Raw genomic sequence first — 13933 nt, forward strand, 5'->3', positions numbered from 1 at the left:
CCTTGAACTGCTACTTAAAAAGATGTGCATTCCCACCTTTCGGTTCGTGTTTAGCTTGCAAGATATTGAGGAAACACTGTTTCACACGCAACCTTTTCAAATGTTCAACTGTGCTTGTAAAATTTCAGGAATGTCAGTTCTGCTTCAATAAATTTATAGGAAATGTTCTCCTTGTTGATAGGAGCCATGCGACCACTTAGGAACGATGTACCTCTAACAATGGGGAAAATAAATGTTTTTACTACACGCGGGTACTTAAATGTTGTTAACATAAGCATGTGTTACGTTTCCCTTGTTAGAAAGACTTCTCACTTCTGAAACAACTATTACTGACTTTGATGTGTACGCAAGTACAAATAAAGCTAGCTACAATTAACAGCAATTTATTTCTGTTGATTTGGAGTACAGAGCTTCTCTGTTCCGACTCCACAATCAAGACAACTGTGGGCTGCTTTTGCTTACCGGCTTAGGTTCTGCTACTGCTGCTGTTACAGGAACTCTTGGGACTCACACCCTTTGCTGCATGGTTGTCTGTGGTCCATCCTCAGCTTGCTTCTGCACACGGTCCTTGGGTGGATGCACAACATCAGCTCTGCATTAACAATTAGGCGCACCTGGAAAGACTTCCTGTTTATTCCAGTCTCTTCCAGTGCTGCCACGGCCAAAGAAGGTTTGTGAGCACAGGACCAACTCATAGCCTGCAGGTGAAATCTTTTTTTTTCTGCTTTGGGCGCCATTCTGTGGTCACACTTCCTTGTGAACTGCCCGCCTCGTGCTATGCTTTTTCTGCTACTACCTCTGCTGAACTTCCTGCTTCTACTCTAGTTTCTTTCTACTGTTCCTCCCTGCAGCAGGATTTTACGCCCCTAAATTGGGTTAATTGGTTTAAGGTACATGCCCTTAGAACTAATTGCTTGACCTTGCCAAAAGCTTTTAGGCTTGCTTGCCTGACCTTGGCTCCTGCATGCCTCTTCAGCCCTCTTTTTCTTTACAGTCCCTGAGAGATTCTGGGATATGATATGATACATGATATGATATTATATTTTATTCATATCGCGCTCATACACAGGTGTTTCAGAGCACGACCAGGCGAAGGGTGGGGAACAGGGGAGAAGCAAACACAACAATCTTACTAGGCCCAGTGACATTGAGAACACGCAAGTGCATGGGAAAGGGGGAAAGTGCATTCCACTTGAGAAAGATTCAATTTCTCTACTTCTTTAAAATGGCAAAAGGCCATCAAAAGGACAGGGTTAAAGGGAAGGTTAAAACATGGGTTCCTCACAGACTTCTTGGTCTGATTCCTCCCCATGTGATCCTCCTGCAGTGCATCACCCACAGGGTCGGAACGAGAGAGTGCCTCCCTTCCCCTGGCCACATGAGAAGGGTCCCAGACAGGCTTCTGGGGGGAATCCCGTCAGATTCTCCACAAAGGGCAGGGATCTGTTTGTGCTGGTCAACTTCTCCATGACATCTTTCCTCACCATTTTACACCTGCCTGCAGTGCAATTGCTGTGTCTTACAAAATATTTCTCAGGCAATCCTTGGCCATCATGGGAATTGGGGGCACTTGCCACTTCAGCAGGTGTTTGAATCAGGGCACTCAAGTTGAATCCCTGCCATAGACAGAAATTACCAACTGAAAAGTTCTAAATCCACTTTTGCAAGACACAAATGCATGGAATATGCAAGTTATATGAGAATACATCTGTTTGTGGAGAGGGATTGGTCTGCCCCTCGGATTTCAATTCAGATAATCATTATTGATGGAACCCTGGACTAATTATGTTAACCTGTCCATACCAATTTGATGGATGGGAGGACTACATTCCACTTTCAAGCAAGCATGCATGTTTTGGTTTTTTCATTGTTTACAAACATGAAGACAGAAACAACAAAATAAAATAAAAAAATGGGCAATCTAAAAAGTTGTTCAAGGAATTGCGAGTGAAGCCGATTCCCTATGGGTTTTCACCACATTAAGCGAAAACACTCAGTTTATTCACAACCAAAGCCATGAAGATGAAGCTTAGAGTAGATCAGGTGAGCAGTAACACAGGATTGTAAGTCACCATGCACTCATCTCAGCAAATATTTGCGCACTTGCAGTGTTGTTTTGGTTTTGTTTAAAAGTAAAGAGGCAGGCACAACTTTCTCTATTCCGCTTTCTTTGCAATGTATACAATTATTTATTATCCAGATAAGCTGTGTAGGTCGGTACTAGGAGCTACCAGATTAAATGAACCCTGTGACACAATTGTAGCTAATGGTATCCATTAATGAATGAGTTTAAATGCAAGGGTATATACCTTTAATACGTACCGGGTTCTGTAACAATACCAATTTTAATTGTGCGAATATGTTGCATCATTGTTAGCATTATATTGGAGCAGGGGAGTTGCTAGGTCTGGAAAAGACCCGGGGCTAAACTGATGTCAGAACTGTTGGGACTGGGGGCTAGCTAGTCTTTTGGCTGTAGCTCCTGAGATTCTATCCGGGGCTACAACCAAAAGATCAGGGGCTATAACCCCCTTAGCCCCCCCCCCCTAGCAACGCCCCTGTATTGCAGATATAAGTATTAAAACACAAAGGCTTTATGAACATACATGCAAGGAAATTGGGTTACAGACTCTGACAGTACGATTATCCACTTGGTTGCTAACGGTTGCTAACTCATTTCCATAGCAACATAGTCCCGCCCTCCTGTTTCCAAGGGAAGGTGGGACCCGATGAGCAACCCCGGAAGCTGTACTCAGCTGACGAGTGGCACCTCAATTTTCTCCATGGCAACACATAAAGCTTCTGAGTGCAGCACGGACACGCACGTGCACCGAGAGAGCAGTGAGCCGGGAGAAAGAAAGAAGCGGGTAAGAGACACAGCGTACTGTGGTCTTTGCAGATTGATAGTGGATGTAACTATTAGGGTCACTAATTGAAATATACATTGCAGGTTATTACGTCGCTCTTGCAATTGAGGTGAACAGGTGGGAATCGACATATCAGTTCCCATATAAGCACACGACACAAACAAAAAAGGTACGAGATTGTGGATACCGTTAGCTTTGTATGATGATCATTATTGACAATTATGTGAAACAGAACTTACTGAATGTATATTTTCCTTTTTTCTATGGGTGCTGCACCTAATGGACTGAAAACTACACTGGTATGTAAATATGATTTGGATTTCCACGGGTTTATGTGTATAACAAACATGCATGAACATATATATATATATATATATATATATATATATATATATATATATATATATATAATTGTTGTAGATATTATTGTTGAATACTCAGCCCTGACAACGGTGCACACCGTAATGCATTGGCTTGTTTGTGTTTTACATTGACCATACAGCCTTTTTTGCTTCTATACTCGTGTGAATAAAACACAGTTTTGGAACAATTTTATCATTGAAGAAGGTGTGATATTGATTTAAATAATTTTGGTTGAATGAAAAATACTGACGCTACTCATACCATCATGAAGTAGATTACAAGATGTAAATTAAAAGAAACATCAACACGTTTCTAAAGTATGACAAAAGTATATTAGGAACGAATTGAGCTCCACAGGAGCAGTTTGTGAGCACCAGTTGCACTCAGGTGGTTCCCACTTAAGTATTCTTATTTTGGTTTAGTGCCACATTTTGTAGCGAGTACAGAGGTGCAGTTAGTTTCCATTTTGGCATATTGCCGATGCTAGAGCCCACTTCAAAATGCAGTCAGTCCAGCAAATCTGCAAATATTGTCATGCAATATTTCAAATCTCGGTCCCACATTTAGGTGATTTCCAATGATAGGGTAGATGAGTACAGATGAAACAACAACCAGGAAGGAAGGACTAGTAGGGGTAGGTGACATGGACAATACACACCAACAATTCGGCAAAATACAGCAAATAAAGGAGTGCATTGTAGTTTAGTTATACACAGTATTACAGATATATTTAATACGTATATTGGTGATAATAAAGATGATGACGGGGTGGGGGATGATGCCACAGCAGGTCTCAAGAGCTCTGAGGTGCTTTTCAAAGGTCATTTCAAAGTCTTCAACAGTGGGGGAATTAGTAGCAGGAGGCAAGAAAGGGTGGGGGCAACAAAGGGTGGGGGCAACAGAAAAGTTAAGGGGGAACGGTTGACTGATCTGAGAGAAGAGGGCAGTCCATGGATAGACTTGCAGACTAGGAAGACGTAATACATGCACCTTACCAGTGATGTATGCCAAGCAAGGCGATGAAAATGATATGGCAGGAGGTGGGGGTGGAGTGAAAGAGATTGCAGAGCATATGGGTATTGAATGAGAGCCCTTTTTTAAAGGGAGTAAACAAGAAAAGAAAAAGGGCGCGGAGGGGGCTGGAGCAGTGTTCAAGTGGAGATTAGGGTTTTATTAAAAGAAAAGGAGAGGTAGGGCATTGTTTGGTAAATATTTTGCAGGACTAGACTGGCTGCAATAGCAGTGAAGTAATAAGCAGTTTGTGAGATGTATCAACCCACTCATCCAAGCCCTGCAACATCACTGTATATTGCTGGCAGCAGAAACATCATAATGGCCGCCAGAAAGCATGCTGCTCGCCAGAAATCACCAGAAAGTGCGCAGTGAAAACCTGAAAAATAGGCCACCATCTACTTTGTGCCTATTGTTGGGTGTCCTGACCCACGTTTGAGCTATCATGCTGCAACATTTGGTGCTGTGGGCTTAGAAAATCCAAGATGGCCAAAAAGCACACAAGTGCGCCAGAATCCAGGAGAACCACGCAGTTTGTGCGCACACCAAAATGGTTACCTCACTTGCCAACCACCAGTGTTAAGAAAGATCTTTGTTAACAAAATCCACTGTTACTGATGTCAAAAAGTTGCGGAAATCGTGACTCATTGGACCACTTTAAAGATTCAACCCTTTTGTGGGGTTCCACATAACCATTTTACTGTAAGGAGCCCCATCAAAACAATGTTAAGCAAGGATTTACTACCATGTAAGAACCATTCCTGTTTGGAATGCATTAAACCAAGAAAAATTCCAAAAATGGTTGCATTACCAGTACTCACCACTATCAGAAAGCTGGCGTTTTAAAAACAACACCAGACTTTTTCTTTTTTGTGTAAAACTGAATAACTGAACCCAAAGCAGGCCAAAGAAAGACTTACTGAGAGGTGGATCCAGTGTAAAGTTATATTCTGAAGTGACTTGAAGGTTTATAACAAGACTGGCTGAGCTGTGGATTTCAGCAGTTTAAGTAAATTTGGACTGAAAGACACTAAAAATCTAAATGTTTAAAAGAAACGAGTGACCTACTTTTGAGTGTCACATAGGTTGCAATTGTTTAAATGTCATAGTTTTAAACTTAGAATCAGCATTCTAGCTGCATATGCAAAATGGTTAGTTTTATTTGAATGCAGAAAACTGGGTAACCAAAAGTGACATTAGCTGGGGCCTGGCTTAAGGAACTGAATTCTGCCCACCAGCTACCCCCGACAGGAGTTGAGACTTGCACAACTGCTGTGTTCCCAGGCCTACCTGCCTTTTGCTGTTCCCACCCAAAAGGGATATGACACTTCTCTGATTGAATTACCAAGGGACTGCTAGAGACTAAACATAGGACCCAGGCAGAGGGTTTATTGAAGTGGCCATAAATGGCTTCCTCTTGAACAATGGGCCTTCCAGGGCCCAGGCAGATGGTTTATTGCAGGGGTAATAAAAATGGCTTCCTCTTGGCAGAAACTGGGAGGGGGAGAAACTGGAGACAGAGGCTGAGCTTGAAGAAAGTGGAAAGACTGGTTTCTGTACCATGTGACCTGAAAAGACACACCCCTGTAGCCAGAATATGGTTTTAGAAAAAGATGAATAACTCATAGTACGGACTTGTCATAATTATTTAAATGATACCATAATTCTTGTGATTTTTCTGCCCACATTTTAAGAGGTTTTTAGAACCGGTGGCATGATCTGGGGGCAAGCTAGCAGTTAAGAGGGTATTACTTAAAATGTATGCATGTTAAAAATCTGACACTTCATCAAGTAATGTCCATACTCCTTGCGCACATGTGTATACATTTGGGGTAATGTCCGATATTACGAAACCAGTTAAAAAGTGCAAATGTTGCCATTTCTGAATGCAAGCTCCCAGGAAGAACAGATTTGGACAGGGTATACCTCCTGTGATATGTGATGGGTGCATGTAATTTTAAACAAATGTGTACCTGTGCAAATATGTCTTTTGGGTCAAAATATAGATTGTGTGTAATTTGACAGGGGTGGGTTCTCTGTACCATAAACAGACCTCATCATGATGACACTTCATTTCATTCCCAAAATCAAGGGGAAGAGGAGGAAGTGGCCAATGACAAGTGGAGAGGGGTAGGGCCTAGGAAGCTGGCCTCTCCACACATTTTCAAAACACATAAAAGCAGACAGACAGGACAGATAGGGACATTCAATTCCATCTGCTGCGGGATGCTCTGCCGGGAAAATCCATACTTTACCTCCATCAACCTCCAGAGAGCCAACATAGAGACTTCAATCTATCCACCTTCAGAGACCAAGACTTCACTTCAGAATTTGTAGCAGAGAGGTCAACTACAAGCTAAATCCCTCTTTAGCAGGCCTCAAATCATTGCCATTATCACAGCCAGGCAAGCTGTTTGAATTATTTGCAAAAACTCTTGCCATTTGCCAGAGAGCAGTGTTGTATCCAGAGAGAGACCAGCTGAACCGGAGACCGCTGTATCCGGACCCACAGACCTGATCAGAACCAGAGACCCAGACCAGACCAGCAGAGTAGAGCTGACCCAGATGCTGTGCGCAGAGACCGTCCGTGGCGAGTGAAGAAAACCTGATCAGATCCGTGGCGAGGCCCATTTATTTCAAAAATATATTGTGAGTACCTAGCAGAACTGTGCAGAACCAATCTCTTAGTTAAAATAATATAATTCAATCTATTTTAATCTAAGTAGAACTGCCTCCTAACTGTCACCTGTCATTTCTAGCTGCTAGCTGTCACTTGTCACTTTGAACTTTAAAATTTCAAATCCGAAAAACAACCTTCACAAAATCGTTCATAACTCTGTAACCGTTTGTGCTAGGAACTTGGTTTAACTTTCCTCTGAAAGCTTAGAATCTTGGTTTTTTAACGAACCTAGAACCGCATTCCTATTCCATACACTTTTGCCGCAATCGCGAAAAACGCACTCGCGAATTTGCCGCGATTTGCAAATTTCTCCACGTGTGAAAACAGCAGCTTCATTGCTTTCCTTGCTAAAAATTCGTTTGCCTCTTAAGAACCATCCCTGAATCATTGCTAGAGTGAGCCTGGACTAATATTAACTAGATACCACTCACCCTGAACCTCCAGAGGGAATTAAAATCATTTTAGCACATTTTCCAATATATTGCTATCACATATAAAAGCATGTTGGGGCCTGTGTTTCAAACTTCTGTAGTCTAAGCTTGCTGGGGTGAACTGAATTACATTTGATTGCATTTCTGAGAACTGTGTGCTTTCCTTCCATTTCCTTGCATTGCATAAAGGGGGGAGGGGATTGCCAGAGAAAAGTGATTACATTGTTTTGTTGAAATCATATTGAGTATTTTCTGTATTGCATTTTCATTCAACATTACATCCATCTGAACTTATATAAAGCATTCTCTACCACCTTATTCTTCTGTTCCTATTCAGAAGTGTGCCAGTGCCAGACTATCCATTATTGATTACTGCTCATATTAAGTGTCATATTCAATTATTAAATTATTATAAAGTGTGATATATATATATATATCTATTGTTTAAATTATCAAATAAACCTTTTAACTTGCAAAACAGAACTACTTCTTGGCTCAGTGGGGTCAGGGGGATTCCAAGAGAGGGGTGTTATATAGGGGTAGTCATCCAGAACGCATGAACTGGACATAAAGATATATCAATAAGGGTTTCCATTCAGTATCCCAGACTAGGCATTGACTTAGCTGTAGTGTTGAATTGAATCCTCTTACACTATGTCAGTAGTGAGCACAGGAGATCACTGGCCAAAAGCCACCATTGGGCCCCACCAAGCAGCCTGAAACCACTTGGAAAAAGCAATGCTGATTGCCAAAAGAAATACAGAGCTGTTTGGGAATCCGTTTTCTTGATTGTCAAAAATATGCTAAAATCATGGCTCACAAAACCACCCAAAAGATCCCACCTCCTTGTTGGGTGGTAAACATCATTGTCCCGCAAGAATCTACGTGAATATAAGGTCCACAGAAGTGTATCTATATCTGAACAAAGTATATTTTGAGGATTGCTTGCTGGAAGAAATCTCTCAAGAATGGGTGTAATACCGTTGCTCACCTCTACCAATAAGCCAGCGTTTTAAAACCATTTGTGTAAAATTGAACAATTGAACCCAAACTATGCCAAAAGAAGAGCATTCCATCAAAATGCCATATAGAGTGCCACACATTGATTTAATGTTGAAAAAGACTGGATTTAAAGATATGTTGCTTATTTTAAATGTATACATGTATTTTTTTTTTTACAAGGAACTATGTTGCAATTGATCAGAAAGTAACCTGATACAGTTAAAACTCCAAAAGGCTTGCTTCCCCTGAGGACCCTTCACACCTTGGGCGCCTCCCACCAAAAGGGAGGATGTTGCATGGACATGTTTATCAGATGTGGAGGGGATTTTCTCTGCTGGCAGGAGAAAGGGACAATAGAGTATTTCAACTGAATAGGGAATGCTAATTTCGGGTGTGACTGACCTCAAACTGCTAGCAGGAAGCAAGACATGTGACCCTCTGAGTCAGCCAGCTCTACAAGGTGGAGACAAACTATTGTGTGAATTGAATTGAAAGCAAATGTATGTTTTATAAAAATGCTTATAACAAATTGTACCAAGCTGACAAAAATGGGAAACTTTGAGGTTCTTAAATTGAAAAATTCCCTTGCGATTTAAGACTAATCTGGACGCCTGTGATGTTCTGAGACCAAACCCCTGAATTTATTATTATTGCAGCTGCAGTGTTTTTCCTATGAACATAAGAAATTACAGAGATATGCTCTGATGGAGTGTGTATGCCTGCGTAAAATTTGGTGCAGAACCAATATTGGGAAACCCACCAAAAGCGCAAATAAGTGGTCATTTCTGAACCCAAGCTTGTAGGAACATGGTACTTGAACATGGACGTGCCTTAATTAATCTGTGATGTGTATATGTATTATGAACAAGTGGTGCATCATGGAAATACGTCTTTTGGGAAAAATTGATTTTCTATGTAAAAGCAAAGGGGAGGGATTTCAGTTGAGCTATGAAACACAGCATCACTCTGACTCATATGACACACTGCTCCTGTCTCAAATCAGGGGACAGGAAATTCTCTGACCTATCAGAATCCTTAGACGGTTGGGCATAGAGAATCAACCTCCCCACCCACTTGGAAAACACATAAATAGAGACTACTTAGGACAGATAGGACACACACTTTTTTCCACTCATCATCCGATTTCTTGGTGAAGCACCCTGCAGGACTCCAGACTCCAGAACTTAGACTCCAGACTCCAGATAGATCCAGAACCAAACTCCGGAATCCAAACTCTAGAACCTTGAAGCAGAGAGGCCTAAACCACAAGCTGAACCCTTTTCAGCAGGCTTCAGAATCTTTTACAAACCTGTTTCTTACCCCTAACCATCCACGGGGCCTAACCAAACCACTCAACAGCCTGGCTGAGCTGTGTTGCTTCTAGCTAAGAACCCTTTGCTAGAACCAAGATCCAGACCCAGAGAGAGCAGTGCTGTATCCAGAACATGTCAGATCCACTTCAAGAGCCCACCCAGACCACCGTGCAGTGCTGAGAGCAGAACCCAGAGTGCCTGTGACCTGTCCGGTGGCGAGTGAAGCCAAACCCTTGACCAGATCTTTGACGAGGCCCACTCCATTCTAAAGCCTAGGAATGAGTATCTAGTCTAGAACTGTACATAGCCAAACTCTTAGTTTAAAGTAATTCTATTCCATCCATTTCAACGTGTCCAGAACTGCATTATAGAACCTCTTTTGTCCATCCTGAAAACTCCACATAATTCTTGATAATTGTAGCAATAATCATCTTTGCGCTGATATTTCTGAAAAGAGACAGGTGTTTTGACGGACAGAGATCAGAGCGATGGCACCGCGGTTCTGGTGGCTGCCCGTTGAATGTCTTGCTTCTTCATAGCTCGTTAGTATATGCCTATCCTTGTTGGTAAATCTTTGAAGTGCATCTGTCATTTCTGAAATCTTGATTCTATTTCTGAAAAATCTACCTTCACAAAAACCTCCGTAACTTTTGAACCGCACGTCCTAGAACCACAATTTTGGTTGTCATTTTGAAGCTGGGATCCTAATCTTTCCAACAAACCCAACATTCCTTATAGTTTTTCTGTAATTCCGATTCACGCACGCGGACAAATTGCCGCGAATTGCAATTCGGCTCAATTTCATTTTCTGTCAAAATAGCTGTTTCTTGCTTTCCACTGCTGAATTTCGTTTTCAATCTGATAATCATTCATGAATCATTGCTAGTGTTGTCCTGTACCATTCCAAAGTCATTCTCACTAGTGCCGAATATCCTTTAGTGAATTAAAATCATTTTAGCAGATTTTCCCATCCATTGCAATCACATTCAAAAGCATTTTTGACCTGTGTTTTAAAATCATACCAGTTCTCTCTAAGCTTGCTTGGGGAACTAGAATTGAACTGCATTATTGTGTGTATTCTTGAAACCTGTGTGCCCTCATGTCCACCTCTTCACATTGCATACTGGGGGGAGTGAGTAGTCACAGGGGAAAGAGTGATCATATTGTCTTTTGTCGAAATCATATCAAGTTTATTTCTGTGTTGTATTCTTTCCATCTTGCATTTCCTTGAACCTCTGCTACCTTATCCTTCCTATTCCTACTCCTAACTGATTAAAGAGATTGTTGATATTGTAATATTACTCATTGCTGATTACCGTTCATCTACATAAGTGTGCTATCAGATATTATGTTATTCATAAAAGTGTGATATACATATATTGTTCAATTCTTCAAATAAACCTTTTAATTTGCGAAACAAACCTACTTCTTGGCTCAGCGAGGTCGGGGAGATTCAAAGAGAGGGACATTATATAACGGTTCATCATCCAGATTTAAAGAACTTTGACATAAAAATATATAAATAAGGGCTTCCATTGGGCATCCCATACTAAGCATTGATTTAGTTGGAGTGCTGGATTGAAGTCACTTACAAGTTAGACTTTAAGGTTGCTGTTGGAGATAACCCCCAGGTAGCAAGCCTTATGGATTGGGTTGAGGAAGTCAGGTGACAAGGAAATAGGGAAAGATGAGGGGGTATTTGGCTGGCCAGTGGAAGTTGACTTTAATTTTAAAAGAGTTGATGATCAGGTAGAGAAGTGCCATCCATTGGCAGATGGTAGAGAAATGGTTTGGGATGCAAGTGCATTAGGAAAGGAAGGAGAAAATGATTTGTGCATTAAGAGGAAACACATGATAGTGGAAGCCAAATGAGGACACCTATGTGCTGAGAGAAGAGGTGTAGATCGTGAAGAGTATGGGTCAATGATTGAAAGCTCACAGCAAGTAGGGTGTCAAAAGAATGCGTCTTTATCCTAGAAGATGGAGGAAGAGCTATCAGCCATGAGGGGGTAAATATAGTCAAAGGCAGTGTCCAGGAATTTAAGGAACGATAGTGCATGAATTAGAGAGAAGTATGGTCAAAAGTGTCAAAGGTAGCACATAGATGAAGGATAATGAGTATGGAATGCACTCTGGAATGCTGAACAAAAGTGAGGGAGTGGGAAGCATTGGTGATTGTAATTGTATTAGAGAGCCTTCTATGGAATCCAGATTGGCGAGGCGCACACCGCTCAGTTTCCTCCAATTTGTCTGTGATATGTTTGACTATCTCACGTTTCAGAAGTCAGTAGTTGTGGGATGGGCAGAAACAGGCAGATAAATTGCTTGGTTAGTGAGATCATCAGAAAATAGTTCAGGATGAGTCTAACTACCACCAGTTTGAAGCAGGTTGGGAAGGTCCCAGTTGCCAGAAATGGTTTGAACAAGAGCATGCAGTGGAGCTTCTAAGGGACACCTGAGTCGTTATCATCTCTGGTGCACATGGATTAATGAGAACACAATATTGGTTAGCAACTTTAAGCAGGGTTGCCAAGTTCACAAGGGCGATAGAAGGAAATGAACATTGATATGAGAGATTCTGAGAAGTGGATCGTGTAGAGAAGGATAGATTAGAGAGCAGTGAGTTTGAATCTGATGTTGGTGATTTTAAAAGAGAAATGTAGTTCAAAGCGGAAAGACTTACCGGGTAATTCATAGAATTCAGCGCACAAGTGGCACACGCTGCTGGCGCAGAGTGTGCACATGCGACTTTCTGCGCCAGGCGCGTGCGCTAAAATCCATTTTCGCGCACAGCGTATTCATGGATTTTAGCTTCCAAAACCAGCCGTGGCACAGAGTGGTGCAGCGACCCTGCAGCAGCGCCAGTTACGCCCCCAACCCCTCCCCGTGCGCCATGCACAGCGCACAAATCCCGTACATGGCGCACAGGCCCCCAACCACGAAAACGCCTGTATAACTCCCTGCGCACCCCTCCGAATACATGTACCCCGCTGCACGGGGAGTCTCACACACGATTGGAGCGGGGTACGTGTATAACTGGAGTTTGCGGGAAGTTTCACATGCGATTGGAGCGGGGTACGTTTATTTCGTGGGTGCGCTGGAAGTTTCACACGCGATTGGAGCAGGGTACGTGTGTAACAGGGGTTCGGGGAAGTTTCACATGCGATTGAAGCGGGGTACGTGTATTTCGGGGGTGCGCGGAAAGTTTCACACGAGATAGGCCCTGTGCCAGAGGGGTACGTGTATGTTGGGGGCTCGCGGGAAGTTTCACACGCGATTGGAGCGGGCTACGTGTATTTTGTTGGTGCGCTGGAAGTTTCACACGCGATTGGAGCAGGGTACGTGTATTACTGGGGTTCGCGGGAAGTTTCACATGCAATAGGCCGTGTGCAAGGGGGGTACGTGTATTACTGGGGTGCACAGAAAATTTCACACGCGATTGGAGCAGGGCACATGTATTTCATGGGTGCGCTGGAAGTTTCACACGTGATAGGCCCTGTTCCAGTGGGGTACGTGTATTACTGGGGTGTGCGGGAAGTTTCACACACGATTGGCCCAGTGCGAGCGGGCTACATGTATTACGGGGGTGCGCGGGAAGTTTCACAAGCAATTACGCTGTCAGAGCGGAGTACTTGTATCCAGTGGGGTGTGCGTGGAGTCCCACACGTGAATTAGCACTGTAGGTCCTCCCAGGTGTCCCCTATACCCTCTCCATTGCCCCTGCAGGCAGCCCACACCACAGGGGACTACCCTGCACCCCTGGTCATGTGCCCCAGCCAGTCCATCCACCATGGGCATGCCCCCCAGCCAGGCCACATGTCACCTTGCATTAGTGATCACCAACTCATGTCCCCCAGCACCCCCACCCCCCAGCAGTCAGGGGAACCTGCCAGCAGGCCCACACTCATGTCCCACTCATGTCCACCAGCACTCCGATCCCCCAGCAGTCAAGGGCACCTCCCAGCAGGCCCCCACTCATGTCCCCCAGCACACCCACCCCCCAGCAGTCAGGGGCACCTGCCAGCAGGTCCCCACTCATGTCCCACTAATGTCCCCCAGCACCCCCACCCCCCAGCAGTCAGGGGCACCTGCCAGCAGGCCCCCATTCATGTCCCCCAGCACCCCACCCCCCAGCAGTCAGGGGCACCTGCCAGGAGGCCCCCACTCATGTTCCACTCATGTCCACCAGCACCCCCACCCCTCAGCAGTTAGGGGCACCTGCCAGCAGGCCCCCACTCATGTCCCCCAGCACCCTCACCCCACAGC

The sequence above is a fragment of the Ambystoma mexicanum genome, chromosome 10 (genome assembly GCF_040938575.1).
Source record: "Ambystoma mexicanum isolate Mex_15411 chromosome 10, UKY_AmexF1_1, whole genome shotgun sequence".
NCBI classification, from domain to species: Eukaryota; Metazoa; Chordata; class Amphibia; order Caudata; family Ambystomatidae; genus Ambystoma; species Ambystoma mexicanum.